The sequence below is a fragment of the Notothenia rossii genome (genome assembly GCF_949606895.1).
Source record: "Notothenia rossii genome assembly, chromosome: 1".
In the NCBI taxonomy this organism is placed as follows: domain Eukaryota; kingdom Metazoa; phylum Chordata; class Actinopteri; order Perciformes; family Nototheniidae; genus Notothenia; species Notothenia rossii.
This window is the reverse complement of record NC_136912.1, coordinates 72,429,416-72,439,627: the sequence shown is the minus strand read 5'-3', so window position 1 is coordinate 72,439,627 and position 10,212 is coordinate 72,429,416. Positions and strand designations below refer to the sequence as shown.

At 41.2% G+C, this 10,212-nt stretch overlaps 1 long non-coding RNA gene across 1 annotated transcript in view; it reads left to right on the top strand.

The window, feature by feature from the left end:
- The first annotated feature begins 743 nt into the window (after nt 1-743).
- LOC307040368 overlaps nt 744-10,212 on the top strand; it is a 22,767-nt gene continuing 13,298 nt past the window's right edge. Inside the window, exon 1 of the long non-coding RNA XR_013808482.1 lies at nt 744-1,027. This is a non-coding gene — a long non-coding RNA (uncharacterized lncRNA). The remainder of the gene's footprint in view (nt 1,028-10,212) is intronic.

The following is a 10,212-nucleotide window of genomic DNA, read 5'->3' as shown; positions in this document are numbered from 1 at the left end:
ATTAAAAAAGGCATTAAACCAAATAATTGTTACTCAGTTTGGGCAATAAACGTATTCGCTTTCTGGCACTGTCAGATGTTGTATTTTAAATATAGGGCTACAGACAGTTAGCCTAACTTAGCATAAAGAGTGGAAACAGAAGAAGAAGCAGCTAGCATACATTTCAGACAAAATCCACAAGCATTTCTAAAGCTCACTGACATATTATTTCTTGTTTAAATAAGTGTAAAAAAAAAACTGTTTTAGAGGCTTTTATGTGCCATAATTAATTGGATCTGGATAATGTTTATTTTGGACAGTCAGGCTGTTTCACAGCTTTGTACTAAGCTAAGCTAACTAGTTGCTAAATGCTTTGTATTAATCAAACACATATTAAATATCAATGCTCTCATTTGAATACACTTAATACACTTATTTTCCATATGCCAAACTGTGCCTTTCAAACTAAACTAATCTGCATTTCAGTTCTGTGTTGTGTAGTTTCATCAAGACAGTGCCATGTGCCTGTGCACTTCCTGATAAATATATAGACCCTCCAGAAAAACGCGATTCTGCGATCGCAGAATTTACTGCATAATCAGCAAAATGGCGCAGATTTTTAAAAGGCCGCATATTTATCAAAAGGCCGCATAATCCTCGCATTTTTCCACACAAAGTTGAGAAAAAAAAATGTTAACTCGTCTCGACGTGACGTCATCAGCTCGCGCATCACAGAATGTAAACAACACTGTATAGAGTGAACGTGTGGAGCTCACACGATAGAGAAAACACCAAGATGAAAAAATCTAATCCATCTCATTTACCGACGAACATTTCTACTAAAGACCGGGCAAAAAGTGGGGGGAAACTATTCTGCACCCCGTGCAACTTTGTGTTGGAGCATAAGAGAAAATCGACGGTGACGACCCACTTTGATTCATTCAAACATTCGAAAATGCTTTCTGCTGCTGCGGACAAGAAAGCCAAACAACTCACGTTAACCAAGGCATCAACATCCAAAACCCTTTCGAGGGCTACAAGAAACGAAGTGAGTAGCCTACAAGATTGAAGCTGGTCAGATAACGAACGATTAAATGAAAACAGAAGGGTGTGTGTGTGTGTGTGTGTGTGTGTGTGTGTGTGTGTGTGTGTGTGTGTGTGTGTGTGTGTGTGTGTGTGTGTGTGTGTGTGTGTGTGTGTGTGTGTGTGTGTGTGTGTGTGTGTGTGTGTGTGTGTGTGTGTGTGTGTGTGTGTGTGTGTGTGTGTGTGTGTGTGTGTGTGTGTGTGTGTGTGTGTGTGTGTGTGTGTGTGTGTGTGTGTGTGTGTGTGTGTGTGTGTGTCTGTCTGTCTGTCTGTCTGTCTGTCTGTCTGTCTGTCTGTCTGTCTGTCTGTCTGTCTGTCTGTCTGTCTGTCTGTCTGTCTGTCTGTCTGTCTGTCTGTCTGTCTGTCTGTCTGTCTGTCTGTCTGTCTGTCTGTCTGTCTGTCTGTCTGTCTGTCTGTCTGTCTGTCTGTCTGTCTGTCTGTCTGTCTGTCTGTCTGTCTGTCTGTCTGTCTGTCTGTCTGTCTGTCTGTCTGTCTGTCTGTCTGTCTGTCTGTCTGTCTGTCTGTCTGTCTGTCTGTCTGTCTGTCTGTCTGTCTGTCTGTCTGTCTGTCTGTCTGTCTGTCTGTCTGTCTGTCTGTCTGTCTGTCTGTCTGTCTGTCTGTCTGTCTGTCTGTCTGTCTGTCTGTCTGTCTGTCTGTCTGTCTGTCTGTCTGTCTGTCTGTCTGTCTGTCTGTCTGTCTGTCTGTCTGTCTGTCTGTCTGTCTGTCTGTCTGTCTGTCTGTCTGTCTGTCTGTCTGTCTGTCTGTCTGTCTGTCTGTCTGTCTGTCTGTCTGTCTGTCTGTCTGTCTGTCTGTCTGTCTGTCTGTCTGTCTGTCTGTCTGTCTGTCTGTCTGTCTGTCTGTCTGTCTGTCTGTCTGTCTGTCTGTCTGTCTGTCTGTCTGTCTGTCTGTCTGTCTGTCTGTCTGTCTGTCTGTCTGTCTGTCTGTCTGTCTGTCTGTCTGTCTGTCTGTCTGTCTGTCTGTCTGTCTGTCTGTCTGTCTGTCTGTCTGTCTGTCTGTCTGTCTGTCTGTGTGTGTGTGTGTGTGTGTGTGTGATTAAAATAGCCCAATTGCTTTTACAATAAATAAATATTGAATGTGTTTAATTGAATAGTAAAGGGGTTTAACGTTAGTGGCAGGTTGTGTGTGAGAGAGAATAAATAAGACAGCCCAATATTTAAAAAAATTGTTATTCTTTTTCCCCGCATATTTCGCAACTTTCCGCATATTTCGCAACTTCCCACAATTTCACCGCATAAAATCACATAAAACCCCCGCATGTTCAATCGCATAATCAAGGATTTTAGCCCGCATAATCAAGGAATGTAGCCCGCATAATCAAGGATTTTTCCCCGCGTTTTTCTGGAGGGTCTAAATATAATGACATTTATATTTCGCTAAAACAGCACAGACAATGGTAAAAATACATAATACCCAAAGCTGTTTCTAATTTCAGCAATGGGTCCTAATGGAGGATGTTTTTTTCCATAGTATGTAGCTAATCGACAAAAATGTATTTTCCGTGCCTTTAACTTTCGATCTTGTAAGCCCGACCATCGAATGCAGATTATTTAAAATATGAAAAAGTTCAAAATGTTCTCATTTAAGGATTTAAGGATAAGGAATGCATCTCTGTTTTCATTGAAAGCAGAGAGAAGTATCCAAAATGGCACTAATAGAAGCCTTCAAAGCAGTATTTGAACAAGGAAGAGTTGTTTGAATCCCTATTAGAAGGTTTTTACTCAATAGATTACTGTCCACTAACAATGTAAACATCTGGGTTTAAGGAGTTTTATCAAGATCAACAAGCCTTGGCTGTGAGGGGGGAAGGGTTTACACTGTTGGATGTTTTGGAAGCAGAGGGTGAGTCATCTACATGTGTTCGAGGAGAGATGTTTTGATCATCTATTACTGGGAATGCACAATAATAATGCACATTTAAAAGCATCCGAAACATCTCCTATTTGCCTTTCAGCATGTACTGAAGCCTAATGTATAAATATGAGAGTGTTCGATGTAATGATCCTCTGCAAATCATGTAATATCCCTTGGGTTTCAAAACAGAAAATGCCCCTGTTCTAGAATCTATTTTCACCTCATGGTTTGGTACATGTTACTGAAACCATCTCCTACCACACTGTTTTCCTGCTCATCCCGTTCACTCCCAGTAATAACATAATGACACAACAACAATTTGAACTTATGTAAACCTGCCTCACATCCTCTCCCTTGTATTGGGGTTGATAGTCTGGGCTGTGCCATGTCTAATCAGAGGAATTCATTTGGGGGAAAGCCAGGCAGCATTAAACGATCTGAGCTGCCCGAGAGGATCAGATAAATCCCTGTGTTCAATAAACCAAAGCGCCTTTCCTGAACGCAATCATTCTTAACGGGCACATGAGTGCTGATCCTAATCCGGAATATTTGCCGTGCCTAAAGCCAAAAACCGAACCTGGCACAGCATCATCCAATCTGCTCTCGTTTGACTTTGACTTTAAAATAAATAATCTGTGGAATTTTCACATGAAGTATTGAGTAAAAATAAAAATACATTGGTGCAAGGCTATATATCCATACACCTATTTTCATGCAAATTGTTAATTTTCTAGGTTTAGGGGTACACTTGGTGATTCAATACATCAGTATTTACCCATTTACAAGACTAAAAGTAACCCAATCGATCAACTCTTATTATTCTTATATACATTTACATTGCAGAAGCTGATGGAAACATGCATTAGTTCAATTATTTTTGTTGACTTCCTGCAAACTTGCTATAGATTTAATCGATTTGCAACCTGGCTACTTTCTAAACTCTTACTGTATAAATCTGAATACACAACATTATTTTTGTTAGAAAAAAGTTTCAGCAAGTGGTTGTAGGCCATCTTAGAACCAGGCTTATTACAGATTCAGAGCAGTGCAGTATATTTTTTTCCGTCTTAAACTTTTCCTGTACTATTGTGTTTTATCCCTTAATAAAGCAATAATAAAAAACACAATTAAAAAGATTCACACACACAGAAACCAATTCTTAATCAATAATGAATCCAGCAAATGCATGTAACAGCATTGATTATTGATTGACACGTGCCGAAACTCGCCAGCAACACACAATATTGACGTGTGAAGAAAAAACAGACTCATATTGGATTATGCATATTATCCTTGTTGCCACAGTAACTGAATGTTAGAGGTTTTTTGTTAAGTCCCCTCACCTTGATGGACGAGCGTGTTTGACATATTCAGATAAAGATCCCCTCCTCCACCCTTGTTAAGTAATTACACCGTCTGTCAAGATATCACTTAGCAATTATGGACTCTGACAGTGGAATGCTGCTGGTAGCATGACACTGACTCAAAACTGAGTCATGTGAGGGCTGTGAGATAAATGAATGTCAAATACAGGTGGTATCACAGCAATGGAGACACATAAATAGTTCCAGGTGCAAATGAAGTGTTAAAAAGCTTTTATCGAAGCAATGCAGGACACTAATGCATTTGACTTTTTCAGAGTTGAAACAAAGTCGCTCTAAAAGCTTTATAATCGGTTTATTAACATCAAAACAACCTTTTTTTCTATGGATAATAACTTAACTTACTCTGAGGACCATCAAATAATCTTCAACATGTTTGACCCTGTCCCTTTTGCATTTGTATTCTCACAAATGACATCATATTTCATCTTTCATATGTTGAAGTCAAATGATTTACATTTGCTCCCATGTGAAAGCTGAGCTAATGATCCATCAATCATGTGGAACTTCATATCTTCCCCAGCATTAATCTCTGAGGAGCAGTACTATTATACTGTGCTGGAGGGGGAGCTGGTTGCATAAAGAGTTGCTATCTGTTTTAATGTAATTACCACATATCATTCCCCCAGCAATAAGCCCCATTTTCTCATTAGATTTTCCCCTTTGAGTAAAACACAGATTACATTTAGCCTGTTTGCCTTGTCTCTAAATTATCCTTTAATGGTACTGCAAACATAGTAATTATCGCCACCGCCTGTGTTGTCAGCATTATTTATGTTTTTATCATCAGCTGTAACACTCAAAATTGGTTAAACACACTGTAATAAATGGCACTTTAACAGAAAAATAATGGCTCAAACAGAGAAGCGTTTTAAAAATAGAGTTGCAAATAGAGGGTCAATGACAAGACCAGATTTAAAAGAGAAAAAAGAGTTGAACTGATAGAGAGGAGCAGATTCTCTAAATGAAAAACCCAGATGCTAATCTCCAGAGACTCTTTCCTTCGACCTCATCTGGGTGACAACATGTCTGCCGGCAAACAGATGTTTCTCTGCAAGGACTTTTCTTTAATCACATCAGGACATTCAGGGCCACTGGCACCTCCTCACATGGACACAGGCGAGGCTTACACAGGCCAGTGCTCATCTAATAAATGACCTGAGACAACTCTTTCCCAGGGACCCTGGCGCGCAATTACACTATTACATCTGTTCATTATGTCCCTTGTAAGACATCAGCGCTGGTTTATAAACGTTTTTCTCTCCCCCTTTCCCAGTCATCCTTTTGTCGCCGGGCAGGTGTGGTGCAGTGCAATAATAACTGATTTCCAGGGGTTGTGCTCTGGTCCTGGATAAATTAACTAAAGGATATTAAAATACTGCCCTGTCTGTCATGGGGGGTCATTTGTCACCTCATTCAAGTGACTCCCCCGGTCAGATTTGATTTATATTACATTTCCAACATCACTCAAACTCTAATCCGCTCTCTTTTTTGCCCCATCATGGGGAATTGTGGCCGTCTTCCTTTGAACCCAATGTGAATCCATGTCGTGTTAGGTTATGTCTGGGCCTGGATAGTCCATCTTCCTGTCTGTTTTTCTAATTTTAATATAACCCCGTGGGAGCCTGGGGTGCTTCTTATGACGTATGTCAAAGAACCCTGAATAAGGAGCATCTACTAGAATTGTAGTCAATCCCCTGTTTATTTAAAGAGGTTGTAGCAAATGCAGCCAGCAGAAAAGGAGGTTAAGTAAAAGCCATTTCACAACCAAATAATTTAACAGTGTATGGCCAGGAAAAGGCAGGATTGGGAGGTGTCAAGGGAGGCATTTAGCTGGGAGCGTCAAAAGGCAATTTTGTTTATCATTACGTTTCTCATTATGTTTATTTTCTTCCAGTCTCCAAGACCATTTAATATTGAATATTTAACAATATTTCCAAGGTAATGATGAACCACTTGGGACAGGGTCCAAGCACACTATTGCCCCAAGAGGATGTGCAATCACTTAGTCAAGAACAGTGAGTCATGAAGGACAAATAAGGAGTCTTTAGAAAAGTCTGTAAGAAGGACAGTTTAGAAAAATATGAAGGTAAAGGAAAGCCATATCTTTCTGTTTAATAGTCAACAGGTAATGATTTTGAGCGATAAAAATAATGACTGTGACTTCAATCATTTATTAGATTCTTACACAAACTGCATGAAGCGCAACTGTGGTTGAACAGAAAGGGCATAGACAGATCTCCTGATATACAGACTGTTTTTAAACTAAAGCCATGTTGGTGCTAATATCATATTTCCCATCTAGACTTGAAATTCAAAGGCTTTCTAATTCAGTTGGAAGAGGACAACTAATCATCTATTGTCTTTAGGTTTAAACTTCTTCACACATTGTAGACAATGCTAGGTTATTACAGTAGCTTCTATACAGATTTGCCCGGATCTTGGAGCCTGGTAGACCTGCTTACAGGGCTTCAATTGAATGCTTTTGTTTGAACATGGAGTACTATTGAAAAACAATACACTTTTATGTCCATTACTCTTTATTAATAATAGGATAATTATACGTTTTATGCTCTTTAGCAGCCCCCTTTCCCAACGGCATGCATTCAAAAAGTTATTGACAATCTGCTTTTGCATCGTGACATGACAGGGGGTTGACAATCTATTACTGAAAGAACAACACACATCGATATGAGATGATTTGCATAGCACTTTCATGGAGGGAGCTGAATTATGATGCTCAAAAAGTGTTTCTAAAGATTGAATCATTGTTTCAAACAAAACCTTCCTTTTCCAGAGACACACAGATTTATTGGCTTCATTAATAAATCCATAGCTCAGTCGAGCCAATCCCCAGTTAAGGGCCTCTGCACAAGGAAACCTAACTAAGGCAAAGTCTGAAGTTACAGTCCCCTCATATTTCATCAATTCTGGATTATACATTTTAAATTGACGTCTCATTTGGACCGCACTGGGGTCTCAGAGCAGGGCTGGGGGGCATTGGAGAGCTTCATCATCTTGACAGGAACTGACACTTCGGGCTTTCGTCAGGCCACCAGCCTCACTGCATCCTCCCTGGGTGAGCAATTATGTGTGAATAGCCAGTTTTTTGTCATTCGTTATGGCTCTAATACCCCTTCTTCTTCATTGAACATCTGAAGGAGGAACCGCAGCCGCAACGGCCCTCCTCGACTGCCTGGGAACTCTTTTTTAATTAGCCCAAGCCTCACAATTACAAACCAGGGGAAAAGAAGACAGAAACTTAGGATGTGCCCGCTTATATTCATCGTTCTACCAATTCCTCCCACTATTGATTCACAGCATTGTGTCAAGTGTGTCAATTCATCATAAAGGTGACTTGGATGGCTTTTCTATTGCAATTGAAAAGAGTACGTATTGGTGCAATGGAGAATATACTGATCAACTGTGGCAGATTTGGGATCTAGATGCTGTTAGTTCTCTAAAATGATAAGAGGTGTGTATTTCAGATCACAGACAGAGCAGATGGACTGACACTCGCTTGTAGCTATTTAATGAGGAAAAACCATCTGAGCATTTCAGAAATGTAACAAATCAGGAAGTGTCTTTTACATCCTTCAAGACCTCATGTACTGTATGTTTGACTTATTCTGTGATTCTACCTCTACATCTGTTGTTGATTCTTAGTTAAATCTAGTTATATTTAATGGAGCATTGGATAGCCTTACATCAACTGTTTGTGTAGTTGAGGTATAAGCAGTTTCTGATTTTCCGATTATTTTTTGCAATATGCAGATGTTGTCCTTTTTCGGTTTGAACCATGACCTTCCATTAGCAGCGTGCAGCAGCATAGAGAAACGTGATTGACAAGAAGATCAGCTACTAAGGGACTCTAAATATCTTCCTGGAATATATATTCCAAGAAGAAAAAAGTTATACTGCAGGGTGAAGCAAATGTCACAGGGACTTAAGAGTGTTATTCATGAGTGATGACAAAAAGGATTGTGAGAACACTATGCCCAAGCAAAGGCTTTGGGCATGCTTAAAATCTAATAGTTTGTATTAAGCCTTGTCCGGACACGTCTAAAAAGCTCACACTCAGTCATTCATATCAGTTGCAATCAGTTGAATACACACAGATTGATGAAAGTGGTTGTGTAAAGAATGAAAAAAGGCACCTTGGAAGAGAAGTTCAAGCGCTGTTCAGCAATCCAATAAGCACTTTGTTTGAAGCATGCTTCACACCGTCGGGTCTGAACCGTAGACCGTAAAGCAGGGGTCACCAAACTATGGCCGGGGGCCTGATCCGGCCTGCCACCCCCCCTTGGACTGGCCCCCACCCCCTCTGCCCCCCACTACTTGAACCGGCCCTATGAGGCAAATCCCCAAAAGTCGTCATGGCTTATTTTTTCAAATTGATTTTTGGAAAATAATAACATGTCTGCGTTTGGTATTTTGTTGATTTTGTTTCAGTTAAAAAAATTATATTTAGTTATAAAATAAAATGCACTATATTTGCCGAATTGTCGTCACCCCGACATGATGGAGATCAAGTGAGTGACAGACAACGCACGCGTAGTGAACTGTCAGTGTTCAGGACAGCAAAAATGGCTAACGTTAAGGTTAAACGAAAAGTTGATAGAGGAGTGCAGAATTTTCAAAGAACAGTGGACCAACGACTATTTTTTTGTTCAGTATAAGGACCGTGCCGTTTGCATTATCTGTAAAGAGAGTGTGGCGGGTTTTCAAGGAATATAATCTTCGTCGTCACCACGAAACCTGCCACAGTGACCTTTGCTAGCTTGCGAGGGCAAGCAAGAGCAGACAGAATTCGCAGAATGAAAGGCGGACTGGCAGCACAACAACAAACATTCATTCGCCAAACCCAGGTAAACCAGGCTGCTGTTCGAGCTAGCTTCAAGGTAGCTCACATACTAGCTACCCATGGGAAGCCCTTCACTGACGGGGACTTTGTTAAACAATGCATCCTTGCTGTGGCCGAGGAGGTGTGTCCCGAGAAGAGAGAGGCAGTCAACGGTGTGAGTCTCTCCGCGACTACTATGACCAGGCGAGTAGAAGAATTGGGGGACAACGTTTATGAGCAGCTGAACGAGAAAGCGTCACAATTCAAGTTTTTTGCTTTGGCCATGGATGAGAGCAATGATGTGCAGGACACAGCACAACTGCTCATTTTTATTCGTGGGATTAGCGAAAGCTTTGAAGTGTCTGAGGAGCTGGCAGCACTAAAAAGCCTCAAGGAACTACAACAGGAGAGGATATTTTTGTCCAAGTGTGCAAAACAATGGAAGAGTTGGGTCTAGGCTGGTGTAAATTTGCCAGCATCACTACGGATGGCGCACCTAGTATGGTTGGCACGACAAGGGGGCTAGTAGGGCGCTTGAACAGCGAATTCGAGGAACGAGATCTCACCCCCCCCACTACAAGTCCACTGTCTGATTCACCAGCAAGCCCTATGCTGCAAAGTTTTGAAGTGGGCGTCTGTCATGAAGGTGGTTGTGCACTGTGTCAACTACATCCGAAAAATGGTCTGAAACACAGACAGTTCCAGGCCTTCCTCTCCGAGCTTGAGTCTGCCTACGAGGATGTGCTGTACTACACAGAAATCCGGTGGTTAAGCCGAGCAAAGTGTGGCGCCGTTTCTATGACCTGCTACCCGAAATCAACACCTTCCTGCAGTCTAAAGGTGAAACGGTACGAGAGCTGACCGAGCCAGAATGGAAATGGGACCTCGCATTTTTAACAGATGTGACTGAAATGTTGAACCACCTTAACGTGCAGCTCCAAGGCAAAGGGAAGCTAATCAGTGACCTGTATTCCCACATCAAAGCGTTCGAGGTCAAACTAGTGCTGCTTGTGAGACAGGTCGAAAGCTGGACTTTACGCATCTCCCTGCCAC